Raw genomic sequence first — 13,910 nt, 5'->3', positions numbered from 1 at the left:
CAGTAGTATGGAACCAGTAAGGCAGAAAGAAAAAGAAACTCAAAGTATAGAAACAAAAAGACGCGGGAGTGGGTAAACTCCAACCTAGGAGTCTCGGCGGAAGGCAACTTCCAGACTTTTGCTTCCATGAAAGTGGAGGAAGATGCAAACTGAAATAACATCCACCATCAAAACCAGTAAAAACCAGGAAATCGTCAGGCAAATCAAGTCTCTCCCGCCCCTCAGCGGCCTCAGCTAAGCCAGCTAGGCCTGAGCCCAAGAGGTGTTAAGAAGGTTGGGGTGCGACGGAAACCACCCTGCACCCCAGGGCTGGACGGTCCCGCGGGGCGTCTCCCGAGCTTCCGCCCAAAGGCCGGCTTCCCAAGACACGTAGCGGGTCTCTCGGTGCTCACCTGCCTCGGAGCGGTTCTAACGGCCTGCAGCTTCACCTCCGCCACCTTCAAGCCCCTCAGCAGAGGACCCGCCCCCTAAGCACTAGGGCCTGTTCCCATTGGTCAGGCCGCTCGTCAGTCTCGGACTCTAGAGACCGCCATAGCAACCAAACGCAAAACTACATCTCCCGGCATGCTTTAAGGCGACGCGCTTGGGGCTATCAATTAATGCGAGAAGACCAGCATAGCAACCGAACGCGGAACTACATCTCCCGGCATACTCCAAGGCGACGCACCTGGGGCTATCAATCAAGGCGCGAAGTCCTAGAGGCCGACGGGTTCAGCTTTATGTAAATTTGTTCAAGACCACACCCTTCCTAATTCCAACCATATCCCCACCACCTTCCCGGGACTGTGCCCCGCCCTCCTTGTGCCTCCACATTGTTATCTCCTGTGACACCTGCCGTTAGTTAGTTGAAGGCGTCCTAACTTGTACCTCGCCTAGCATAGCATCGCCAAATGGCACCGAGACCATGGAACAAAACGTCCCCAAGCCCCACACCGGACGCCTCTAGGCACGTCGGGAAACCCTACGCCAGACGCCTGCTTCGGGAAAGGGGGCGGGACGGCGGGGGGCGGGGTTGGGGGGTGGCCAGGTCCCGCCCCCTCTGAGTTTGCTGATTTGTCGATCCGGCTGTCACTCCCTCCTCTTCCAGGTTTTTTTTTTTTTAGTTGCGTTTTCCCCCGCGGTGGGCGGGGCTAGAGGGAGGGGGCGAGAGGAGGTGTGAGCCCTTTCTTTCGATTGGTTGTTTTTTCATTGTCCCCACCCACCCACCCCGTGGGCGGAGACGGAGGGGCGGAGAGGGCGCGGGGGAGGCAATTCCCGGGGGAGATGAGGAGATAGGCGGGAGCGAGGGACTGAGGGAGAGGAGCGAAGGGAGGCCGAGAGCTGAGGTGGAGACGGGAGGGCGCGCAGCTTGGTTGCTCGGTAGTACGGCGGCTCGCGAGGGAGAATCCCGGGCGGACTCCGGGACGCCCCGAGAGGCGGGCGGGGATGGTGTGCGGGGCTGCGGCTCCTGCGTCCCCTTTCCGTGGCGACTGAGCTGCACTGATTTTTTTTTTTTTGTCCCCCTGAGGCGGCAGCGTGGACCCGCCTGGAGATGAGGTGAGGAGAGGGCTGGACCGCGTCGGCCTGCCTTGCACCCGGCAGGCGGCCGGGGCGAGGGTGGGCGCGATGGCCGCCCGGGACGCCCGTCCACCCCCCCCGCCCCGACCCCGGGGCCGGTGTGCGAGTCCCTCCCGGCGCCCTTCACCCTGAGCCGCACGCCCGGGAGGCGCCCTGTGACTCGTCCTTCCCATCCTCCCGAGCCGCCGGGGGTGGCTGGGTGGGTGGTGGTGGTGGCGGCCGGCTGGCACGCGCCGGGAGGCCGGGGCTCCGCGGCGGACCGAGGCTGGGGGGGGTGGGCGGCGGCCGCGGGACGGGCTTCGGGGGGTTGAATGGGCATCGGTCGCGGTGGCCAGCCGAGCTGGGGGGAGGTCCCGTCCTTTCTCCAGGGGCACGCGGGGCGGTGGGGTCCCTTGCAGGGCTGACCTCGCTGCCCGCGGTCGCCCGAGTGGGGCGGGCCGGCCGAGCCTCGCCTCCCCGCCAGCCTGCCGGGGATCTGGAATGCCCGGCCTCTCCTCCCCGGCTCATCCCTTCTTTTCTCTCCTCCGCCCGCAAAAAATAAAAAAATAAAAAAACCCTACCCTGTCAGTGAAGGGCAGTCAATGCCGTTTTGGCCCCGCGTCCTCCAGCTGGGACTGACTTGACTCCGGTGGTATTTCACAGAAAGCGGCTCATCCTTTCAAGGGGGAGCGCGTTCCCGGTGTCGGCCGCTTCCTTTTCCCCTTCTTTACGCACTGACACGATTTTACAGTGTGGACCGAAGCCACAGTTACCAGGCTCTGTCTGGCTTGACCGAGGAAAATGCAGTCAGAATCCCCAGGAAAAGGTAACCAACGAGGAATGGGGTTGCGCCTTTTTCCCTCTTCTTGTTTGCCTTTTGGATTAGGAAGCACCTTCGTAGATTACATTTCCTATGGGCATCTTTTGTTGTGATTCATACTAAAGGCTTTGTTTTTGAAGAAAACCATTAGGGGCGTCTGTGTTGAGTTGAAGGCTCTGGAGATTTTTTGATAGCCTCTGAAAATGAAAGTTTCCTTTAGAACTTTGCCATCCTCGGTGCTATTCTGGAGGCAGCACCAGCCTGAAAATTTAAATAGATGCGACTCCGAATAGTTGCGTTTCTTTGTGCTTTATCTGCTGGCATCCTGCTCTTAATGTTTACGTGGTCGGGATGTCCAAATAATAAAAACAAGTGCAATAAAAAGTATAGATAATAAAAAACAAGTACCGTGCCAAAAATGCGTCTGGAAAATCTCAATTCTGTCATCGGGGAGGCAGTTTTTACTAATCCCTTTGAAAGGATGAAGACCAGGCTCAGAGTTTATGTAGTGGACAGGATCTGAGGGTATGAAATGGGACCATGGAGCCAGCAGGCCGGCTGGTTCATGCAGTGCTACTCTTACTGTCTGAAATAGGAGTATATTTCTTGGGATACCCTTATTTTTAATATGACTTAAGGTGCAGAAGCTTAGTACCCCCCCTAAAGTTATGATTTCTACTTATTATGGAGAACAAAATACTGTGTTTTGTTTCTCAATTTTTAATAGTTCACCTGAAACATGTTATTTTTATGAGTTTGCTTATAACAAAAGAAAAACATTTTTCAGTATTGAGTTCTTTCTGTAGGACAGTTGTAAAGAACCCCAAAACTTTAGGTAATCCAAATTCAGAAATGAAGGATACTAATTTAGTGATGGTCCAAAAGCTATTTAAGACTTCTATAAGTAGCTGCAGTAGGGTGAATTTCTGATAGAATTGTTTTTGAAGGCTGTTTATTTAGGAATGTATCTATTGAAATTTCTGAGGCACATGGTACCTTCACAAAAGTCTATTATTATTCTGCCTGAGTAAGAGAGGAAATGAACACATTTTTGATGTACTTTGGAACCCTGTGGATTGTTCAGATACTAAGCATTGTGAAATAGGGCATAAAACAAGTGGTAGCAAGTTAGTTCCCTGAAATGTTTGTGTCTCTTAGCTTTTTTTTTTTTGCAATTGACTAGCAATTTCCTTTTTCTTAATGCTTATCCCTATTATTGGAAATAAAACTCTGCTTAAATTCATGTTTTCTCCTAATTACTAGATTGAAGCAAACTCAAATCTCCATAAAGAGGGTAAGGAGGAGGTGCCATTAAATCCCTCTACTCTTACTCAGCTTTTTAATGTGGATTTGTGAATTATAGGGAATTAATTACAGGTCGGTCGGGTTTATATTACTCAGTTCACATTCCACTGCCGTAGGGCTCTTCTCTTGTGAATGATCTTTCTCTTCTGAATAGTTCCACTTACTGGCAGGTTTCTCAACGTGTAGACTTCAGGTCACTTACATCACCATAACCTGAAGTTCTTGGTAAAAATACAGACTCCTGGAATCTGATTTCCAACAAGCTCTCCAGGAAGTTTTCCTACACAGTAGCATTGGAGAACCACTGGCATTGTGGTTCCTTCTCACTGAGTGGCCCCAGACCATGTCCTGAAGAGGATAGCGTGTCTTTCAAGTGACAGAATAGCTTTCATACCTTGGACATCTAATAAAACACCATGACCTTAGATATGTGAGACACCTATAATAATACATCTCAGAAGGGCAGAGATCACTGTACCTCCTAGAGTAGTGCCTGGAGGAACTCTATGAAATATTTGGGTGAATTACATCACAGTGAGGCCACACCTTTAAACTTTTACTTGTAAAGTTAATCTTGTCATTTCATAGTCACTTTATAAACTGGGTATAAGTACCACACCCCAGTCATTTCTGTAAGTTTGGTTGGCTCTGAAAGGAGAGAACCTTTCCCAAGCATAACTCAAGATGATAAGCTGAAAAGCAGGCTCCTAGCAAAATGTTTGCTTAGACTCAAAATGTAAATTTAAGTCACAGCATAATGGTAAATTATTTGCAATCAGTATATCAGAATGCCATTTTATAACCTATGAAAAGTCCAACATAATGCAATATAAAATTGTTTTTTCCCAAAATAATGAAAATTAGTAATTTTCCAATTTTATTTTTCTACTAATATATGACCTTCACTCCTTTCTGTTGGAGCCAAGCATAGGCCCCATAAATAACAGCTTCTGCTGTGTAGTTGAGGGTATGGATAGTTAAGAGTACAACCTCTAGAGAATATTGGGTTTGACCATACCAGCTCAGCTGGTAAAGAATCTGCCTGCAATGCAGGAGACCCCAGTTGGGTTCCTGGGTGAGGAAGATCCCCTGGAAAGGGGATTGGCTACCCACTCCAATGTTCTTGGGCTTCCCTGGTGGCTCAGATGGTAAAGAATCTGCCTGCAATTCAGGAGACCTGGGTTTGATCCCTGGTTCGGGAAGATCCCCTGGAGGAGGGCATGGCAACCCACTCCAATCTTCTTGCCTGGAGAATCCCCATGGACAGAGGAGCCTGGCGGGCGACAATCCATGGGGTCGTGAAGAGTCAGACACGACTGAGCGACCAAGCACCGCACAGCACGGTCTGTGACTTTGATCTAGTCACCTAACCTCTCAGCGCCTCAGTTTTCTCAGCTGAAAATGGGAATTGTTGTAGTAAAATGTAATACTTCTAGGACTTCTGTGGTGGTCCAGTGGTTAAGAATCCACATGTCAGTGCAGTGGACATGGGTTCGATCCCTGGTCCGGGAAGATTCCACACGCCATGCATGGCACAGCTAAGCCCAGTGTGACGCAGCAGCTGAGCCCACGTGCCCTAGAGCCTGTGCTCCACGAGAAGAGACGCCTCTGCAAAGAGAAGCCCATGACCGCAGCTCTAGTGGTGCGGTGCGGTGCTTTAACCCTAACCCTAACCCTTTACCATCCGGGCCACCAGGGACGCCCTGGTTGCGCCTACTGACGCAACTAAGAAAGCAGCACAGAAGACCCAGCACGGCCAAAATTTTAAAAATTAAAAGAAGTTTTTTTTTTAAATTTAATACTTCTAAGTTCTCACTTAAGTTCTTGAGACACATTCATTTAATATATGTTAGTTATGATGATGCTAAAATATTGAGATATATAAAAATGTATGAAACTGTAGCTAGTCTGTTCAGTTTTTGTACTAATGTACTTTATGGTAGTAAGTAGAAATCCATTGCTTAAAAAGTCTCTTGCTAATTTCCTGGCACTGAATATGTATAATTTTAAAATTACAGTAATAACTAAACATTAAAAGTAATAAAACATCAGGTTCTATGCAGATTTTTTTGTAAATAAAGATAAGCCTGTCATCCTTCTCAGCTTAATAGTACTATTTCAGAAAGAATCTATTAATCAGTTTAGATGATCCCTTGTATTTTAAAGAATTGCATGTTTGTGGTAGAACAATTGAAATACAGGAAAGTAAAGAGTAAAAAACCATAAAATACTTAGAGGTCCACTGCCTGAATACATTTCTCTCCAAACTGTTTTTTCTCTGTGCTATTTGTCAGTATATATAATTTTGGGTAGCAAATATGGGATCCTGGTATACATTTGGTTGTTTCCTAACCTGTGCTTCGTAACATCTCATTATGAGTCTTTTTTTCTCTATGTAGTCAGTTGTAATGTTGACTGAATAATATTCCATTTTGCGGATCTATGATTTATTTGTTTATTTGGCTGCATCGGGTCTTCGTTGTGGAATACAGCCTCCGTTGCCTATAGGCATGTGGGATCTTGGTTCCCTGACCAGAGACTGAACCTACATCCTCTGAATTGGAAGGTGGATTTTTTACTTCTGGACCACCAGGGAAAGTCCCCAACCGATTTGTTTTTATTAAACATTATTTTTCTCCCACTGCTATTATCATTATCTCTGCACTGACTGTCCTCCATGCATCTCTATATATCTTTGAGATTTTTTTTTTCCTTTAGGATACATTTCTAGAGGCGTGATTGTAAGATCAAAGTACATATTATGGTTTAAGGGTTTTTGATATATCCTTTCAGTTAGTCATTTAGAAAGGTTGTAGCAATTTACACTCAGCGTGTTGTATAAGAGTTCCGTTTCCCTCCCCCTTCCTTTTTTTTGAGGAATGACTTAATAAATGACCAATCTAGGGAATGATTTTATCTTTAGAAAGAAGAATAGGTTGTTACTGTGACCATGTTGGTGATGTGATCTGAAAGCTGGAAATTCATACACCTGTAAGAATAATAGCTAACACTTATCACGTCCATTTACAGCATTTTATAAGCATAAACTCAATTTTTACAAATTCTTGATTTTTAGATGAATGTGACTTGAAAACCAAAATGCCCTCTGTTAAGTCACAGGAGCCAGCAAGTGACTGCAGAATGGTTACTCTAGAGCCCAAACTCCACAGCGCTGGACTGCCTCTTGCCTGCAAATGTTGTACGGGTGTTGGGGTACTTTTTGCTTTCCTGATTTCTGTTTGAGACTAACCTAGCAGTTTCCTGGCATGTATTCATTTATAAAGTAGCTGGCACACAGATTCAAAGCCCTCTCAGTAAGGAGTTAGTCTCATAACTCAGCCCACAAATAAGCCTCCTGTCCTGTCTAGCATTCACCTCTGAAAGCAGTGTGCTAGCCTTTATTCTGTAGTAGTTCTCCTAAAACGCCCCCGTATGAAAAACAGGATCAGAGTCACAGAGGGGACTAGCACAGTTGGAAAAGGCAGTTTACTTGGTGTGGACCTGCCTTGGAAACACAAGAGAAGTGGGCTTAGGGAAGAAGTAAGCTTAGGGAGGCAGCTGGGAGCCTGTACAAACATTTCCACGTCAGCCTTGTTGGAGAAATAAGTGTCTGATGGAAGTTCAGTTCAGGAATGCAAGGCCTTACTGTAGAGATGTCACCCATCCACTGGGAGATTGGGTTTTTTTTTTTGTTGTTGTTGTTGTTTTTTAAAAAACCTTCTAAAGTGTGATGGTAGAAAATCATTGATGTTTTCTTCCTAATGACTAGCCTGCTAACAAGGTGAATTTCCAGTAAGCTAATCTGTTTGATACTTTGTCCACTGTTGCGAAGAACTCACTCCTTGGAAAAGACCCTGATGCTGGGAAAGATTGAAGGTGGGAGGAGAAGGGGACGACAGAGGATGAGATGGTTGGATGGCATCACTGACTCAATGGACATGAGTTTGAGTAAACTCCGGGAGTGGGTGAGGGACAGGGAAACCTGGTTTGCCCCAGTCCACGGGGTCACAAAGAGTCGGACGCGACTAAGCGACTGAACTGAATCTGTTTGAATTCACCATCGCTCTCTTCATCTTTTTTTCTAGTAGGATTAATGATTGGCAGCTTACCTTGCCAGCTTATCTCCCAGAGAGAGGGTTGGTGAAATCGTTTTGGCTTCAGCTCTCTGGCCTGAGTTTGTGCTGTTGAGAGAGGCAGGACCACCCCAGCTCAGTGGTAGGCTGGTCACCAAAACCCTTCTCAGCACAGTGTGGGCCGGGTGGGAGTGGTCCTGAGGCCCCTTCGGTCCTCATCCAGTGGTGGAGCCAGGAGCTGAACTGAGGGATGTGATAGTTTCAGACTCACCTGAATTTGAATGTGAAAATTACAAGGTCACAGCAGTTGGTCAGAATTTTTTTTTTTTATTCTTGGTTAAAATTAAACATCCTCTCCTTCATGCAGGAGGGCCAGCTTTGGATCCTCTGTGCCTTGGGGAGCTTTTGACTGGTTTCTCTCTCAGGGATGGTTGTGTTCATCCCTGCACTGTGTCTGCAAGTCCGTCTGGTGCAGGAAATGGGCAAAGTCAGCTGCCTCTTCTGCCATGTTTTCACCGGCCTGGTTAAGGAGGACACTGATTCTTGTGATAAAAGCTGGGGGACAAGATGCCATTGGAGCCATTTGTTGTGCTTGTGTAGAGGCCTATCACCTCTCTCTGAGGCAAATTTTCTGACCAGCTTTATTCTAACAAGGGTGAAAGTAAAAGCATGACTTGCTCAGTTGTGTCTGACTTTTTGCAATCCCATGGACTGCAGCCCGCCAGGCTCCTCTGCCCATGGGATTCTCTAGGCAAGAATATTGGAGTAGGTTGCCATTCCCTCTCCAGGGGATCTTCCTGACCCAGGGATTGAACCCTCCCACATTGCAGGCAGATTCTTTACCACTGAGCCACCAGAGAAACCCTATAACAAGGATAATGTATCGTATTATAAGCCATTGAATAAACACACAGGTACCCATTCCTGTACATTATCTATAACAAGAGTATTTGTTGTGCATCCACTGTTTTATAAAAATCAATTCATTTCTCCTGTAATCCTAAAGATAATAGATTTTAGAAGCAAGTAGCCTTTCAGTTTCTGGAATCATTTGAAAGTCAACTGCTCCATTCTTACAGAATATGAGTATCCCATTTTGATCACTGACATATAAAAGCTGTATAGCTAGTAATTAGAGAAACCTTGAAAAGTTGACCAAACAATTGGTGGTATATTCCTGATACGTATACCAGGCTTCAGTGATTAAAACTCCCTCCTCCTCTCTTCTTCACTTACAAAAAAGTATTGTTAAATAAAGCCAGTCAATAACAAATAAGTCTGTTATAGGTAGTACTGCTTATTTTCAGATACCTTGAGATATAGTTAATAAACTTGCTGTTTGAGTATTCTGAAGAGTCCTCCCGTCAGCGCAGGATACACGTGTTCGGTCCCTGATGTGGGAAGACCCACCCGCCGTGGGGCCCTGGAGCCTGTGTGCCAACTCTGGGCCTGCGCTCTGCAGCCGCAGCCGCTGAGGCCTCCACGTGCTGGAGCCTGTGCTCCAGCAGGAGAGCAGCCCCTGCCCTTTGCAACCAGCGAAGGGCCCTCTCGGCCACGAAGACCAAGCATGGCTGCAAATAGATACATAAATCAAATTATAAACAAATGTAAGTGCTCTCAAAGCAAAAAAAAAAGAAATGAAAAAAAAAGATGATCAGAGAAACTGAGGAGGAGGAGAACTTGGTAGGGCGGTTGAGTAGGGGGTGGGTTCCACGAGAGAGGAAGGCTTGTCCTCACGCCCGGGGACAGGGTCCAGGGCACGGTGGACCCTCAGCAGCCATGTGCTGGACCCAGGGGAGGTGAGCCCTGGAGAGACGGGTGGGGGATAAAGCAGACAGGCTCCGGCTTGGATTTTCCTCAGAGTCAGAGGAGGCAGGATGCTGATGTCAGTTTTAAGCAGGCGAGACCCTTTTGTTTGACTAGATCCCTCTGGATGTTATGTGGGAATGGCCTGGAGGAAACTCAGAGGGAGATGTTGGATTAACAGACCGCCCCCACCCCACCCCCTGCTGTCGGTTACCTGAAAGTTGTACTTTTTCTTTACTGTGAGGGTAGTATGATTTACTCTTTGATGGGGTGAGATGAATGGCGATTTGTATAAACTTTTTGAAGTTTTCTGAGGAAGAGAACCCCATAAAATCACTATTCTTATGGACCAATTAAAACAACACCATGTAAAATAAAGATCGGGAATTTAACTTTTTGACCATTAACTTAATTGAGGTTATGGCTGTAGATTTCTGGTAGGAGAGACTTTTCTGTTTGCATTTTTTGGTGAAAGAAACTTAATATACGGAAACGAATCCTTAGAATAGGGTTTTATGAATTGAGTGTCTATAGAAGCTATGTACTTGAGGGAAGATCAGTTTGTAAAGTGCTAATATTGTCTGTCCAATCTGGTGTTTTAATTAGTATCAAAGAAAGGGAAATACTGTCGTAATTGTAACCTTATGTTACTCCCTTAGTTCAATTAGTTTTAAACCATAGTCATTATCTGTTATCTTTAGTTGTTGTGATCTCATTAGATGAAGTGATATTGCAGTTGTGATTTGGGAGATTAAAGAAATAACATGTTTTTTCTTATTACCAAAACGGTACATGTTCATTGAAGACAGCTTTGAAAAATACAGGTAAGGGAGTAAAAAAGCATACCCCAAATCTCCCTGACCAGAAATGATGCCTGTCCATACGCTGGGAAGGGTCAGCTTTGCTCAAATCGCCTAGAAGTGTTGCATTCAGTCTTGGAGACTCGCAGGCCTGTTTGGGACTCTGGGACCTGGAGATGGGACAGTGCAGGGTCAGTCAGCCCACACATTCTTGGCCCTGGGAGTATGTGTTTTGGTGCTTCTTCACCTTCTAGGTCTTTAAGAGAAGTTGAAAATTTAGAAATACGGATTTAATGTGAAATCTCCAGTTTTTATGTGAGACACAACTACTAATAACCCACTGGGATTCAAGCAGAGCAGACCTGAGGGCTGCATTCAGTCTTTGTTGCCTTGCCAGCTTATAACCTCAGCTACATATAGTTGTGTAGCCTGTGTTTCTCTCTCTGTCAGTTCAGTCGTTCAGTTGTGTCCGACTCTTTGCAACCCCATGGACTGCAGCATGCCAGGCCTCCCTGTCCATCACCAACTCCCAGAGCTTGCTCAAACTCATGTCCATTAAGCCGGTGATGCCTGCCATCCAACCATCTCATCCTCTGTCGTCCCCTTCTCCCACCTTCAGTCTTTCCCTGCATCAGGGTGTTTTTAAATGAATCAGTTCTTTGCATCAAAGTATTGGAGTTTCAGCTTCAACATCAGTCCTTCCAATGAACATTCAGGACTGATTTCCTTTAGGATGGACTGGTTGGATCTCCTTGCAGTCCAAGGGACTCTCATGAATCTTCTCCAACACTGCAGTTCAAAAGCATCAGTTCTTCGGCACTCAGCCTTCTTTATGGTCCAACTCTTACATCCATACATGACTGCTGGAAAAACAATAGCTTTGACTAGACGGACCTTTGGTGGCAAAATAATATCTCTGCTTTTTAACATGCTGTCTAGGTTGATCATAGCTTTTCTTCTAAGGAGTAAGCGTCTTTTAATTTCATGGCTGCAGTCACCATCTGTAGTGATTTTGGAGTCCAAGAAAATAAAGTCTGTCACTGTTTCCCTTGTTTCCCCATCTATTTGCAATGAAGTGATGGGACTGGATGCCATGATCTTTGTTTTTTGAATGTTGAGCTTTAAGCCAACTTTTTCACTCTCCTCTTTCACTTTCATCAAGAGGCTCTTTAGCTACTCTTTGCTTTCTGCCATAAGGGTGGTGTCATTTGCATATCTGCTGCTGCTGCTTCTAAGTCGCTTCAGTCGTGTCTGACTCTATGCGACCCCATGGACTGGAGCCTACCAGGCTCCTCCGTCCATGGGATTTTCCAGGCAAGAGTACTGGAGTGGGGTGCCGTTGCCTTCTCCCTGCATATCTGAGGTTATTGATATTTCTCCCGGCAGTCTCTATTCCAGCTCTCTCAGTATATTGGAGTATACTCCCAAGCCTTAAGAGTATGCGGCCTCGGCAGTGTGTACCAATCTCCTGTTTCCTTACTAGCACTGGGGAAAGCCTTCCCCCCCCCAAAAAAAAAACAAAAATCCTAGCCAGTTTTGTCTGTTTTGATTTGCATTTTTTTGGTACAGTTACTGAGTTGCTGGGCTTCCCAGCGGCTTCCAGTGGCTCAGTGGTAAAGAATCTGCCTGCAATGCAGGAGACTCAGGTTCAGTCCCAGGGTCAGGAAGCTCCCCTGCAGGAGGAAATGGCCACACACTTCAGTATTCTTGCCTGGGAAATCCTATGGACAGAGGAAGCCTGGTGGGCTACAGTCCACGGGGTCGCAGAGTCGGACACGACTCAGTGACTGCACAGCAAAAATGAGTTGAACACTGATTAAACATTTATTGACCTTACTCGGATTTACTTGGTAACTTGCCATCTTGCTAGAACTCTGAGTTCCAGTAGTATTTTGGTCATTTATTCAGTGTGTCTCAACTTTTGTAATATTATATAATATTTGCACCCCATTAGTCCTAGTAAGTAGTACTCATGGCAGGTGTCATCCCCCACACCTGAGGGCCTTGGTACCCGGAGCACACCTGTAACCCATGTTAGAGAACTGCGGTTGAGAAGCTCTGGGTTTAGTCAGTGGGACTGTTTGAGCACGTGCTCTGTATCTGGCAGTGCTCCGGCTGTCCAGCCTTGAACTGTGACAGCGGTCTCAGCTCTCCAAGACCTCATGATTTTTTAAAAAAATTTCTCTTGCATTTATTATATTGACCATCATATTTATAAAAGATAATTTTTATTTCCAGAATTTATAATTTTTTGGCTTTTATTTCTTTTTGACATGAACCCACCTCCCCCAGAAAAAAAACAAACCAGTGGTGGATGCTAGTCAGCCTCTAATTTCTTAAATTCCATTAATTGTCTTGAGTTCTATTAAACTCTGCTACAGAAAGTCACAAGTGGACTTTGGTGAGCAGTTCCTTTCCTGTGATGATGAGAAAACCAGGGTACAGTGCTGGGACTGTGTAATGGGAACTTCTGGAGGGTCTAACTCAACACCGATCCCTTAACTGTCCTCAAACCTAGACATCCACTCCCTGGCATACTTCTTCCTCCCCACAGAATACACAGAGGATTGAATCAGGTTTAGTTCAGTCCTGACCCAAGCTAGTCCAATCACTGTCCTTTTCTTGGAAATTTGACTTTGGGCCCAAGTGAGGGTTCGACCTCACTGCGTTCTCAGGGCGTAACGTAAAAACTTGGGATTTCTAGGCTGCTGTGTTCTGCTGTTGTGTCTGGGGACAGAGAAAGGTAATTTATGGATAGAGAGATTAAAGTAAGTATAGAGAAGCAGGAAGAGAGAATGCTACCTGAGATTACTTTAAACCTCCTCCTCCAGTCCTTTCTGGGGCTGGGTGTTTTCTTGTTCTGTGAAGTCTGTGAAGTTCTGTGAAGTCCTGTATTCTTAAGATTAACAGCGCTCTCCCAACCCCACCTGCTTTATCTTTTAGCTGAAGCCAGCTGAGGTTGGGTTGTTTAAGCCTTCTCTTCATTTTCAGCCCTATATTCTTTCTATAATCCTACCTTATCTCTTGTATTTCTTGACCATCATCTGAGGAAGTTGTGAATTTATTATTTCTCCATATAACGGCAAGATCAAAAATTAAGGATATACTAGTATATATAACGGAGAAGGTGATGGCACCCACTAGCCTGGTGGGCTGCCGTCTATGGGGTCGCACAGAGTCGGACACGACTGAAGCGACTTAGCAGCAGTATATATAAAATAGATAGTCAACAAGGACCTACTGCATAGCACAGGGAACTCTACTCAGTATTCTGGAATAACCTATATGGGAAAATACTCTGAAGAAGATTAAGTATATGTATATGTATAACTGAATCACTTTACTGTACACCTGACACTTAGCACAGTATTGTAAATCAGCTATATTCCAATATAACATAAAATTTAAATTAAAAAATTAAGGATAGCAAGAGAAGCAGAAGTGCACAAATTTAAGCCAGTTCACTCAATTACGATTTTATTAGAAAGTCCATTTTGCACATGTGGTGGGTGACCTTTCTTAAGTCAGTTCAGATCTCTTGTGAAGAAAAACAAAAAGGAAGAGATTTTG

The 13,910-nt window shown here is 45.7% G+C and overlaps 2 protein-coding genes across 4 annotated transcripts in view; one reads left to right on the top strand and one right to left on the bottom strand.

Moving 5' to 3' along the window:
• The window catches only part of CRYZL1 (crystallin zeta like 1), a 35,917-nt gene extending 33,734 nt beyond the window's left edge, over positions 1-2,183 (bottom strand). Inside the window, exon 1 of one of the 2 annotated variants that reach the window (XM_068973412.1) lies at positions 2,118-2,183. The gene's annotated coding sequence lies outside the window, so the exon portion shown is untranslated. Of the gene's footprint in view, positions 1-392; positions 434-2,117 lie in introns of those variants that run through there. The other variant, XM_068973406.1, reaches the window with a different exon arrangement.
• The window catches only part of ITSN1 (intersectin 1), a 249,749-nt gene continuing 237,244 nt past the window's right edge, over positions 1,406-13,910 (top strand). For both annotated transcript variants that reach the window (XM_068973388.1, XM_068973396.1), the window contains exon 1: positions 1,406-1,536. The gene's annotated coding sequence lies outside the window, so the exon portion shown is untranslated. The remainder of the gene's footprint in view (positions 1,537-13,910) is intronic.

This window comes from Capricornis sumatraensis, chromosome 1 (assembly GCF_032405125.1).
Source record: "Capricornis sumatraensis isolate serow.1 chromosome 1, serow.2, whole genome shotgun sequence".
NCBI classification, from domain to species: Eukaryota; Metazoa; Chordata; class Mammalia; order Artiodactyla; family Bovidae; genus Capricornis; species Capricornis sumatraensis.
The sequence above is the reverse complement of the archived record's forward strand: the minus strand, read 5'-3'. Positions and strand labels throughout refer to the sequence as shown.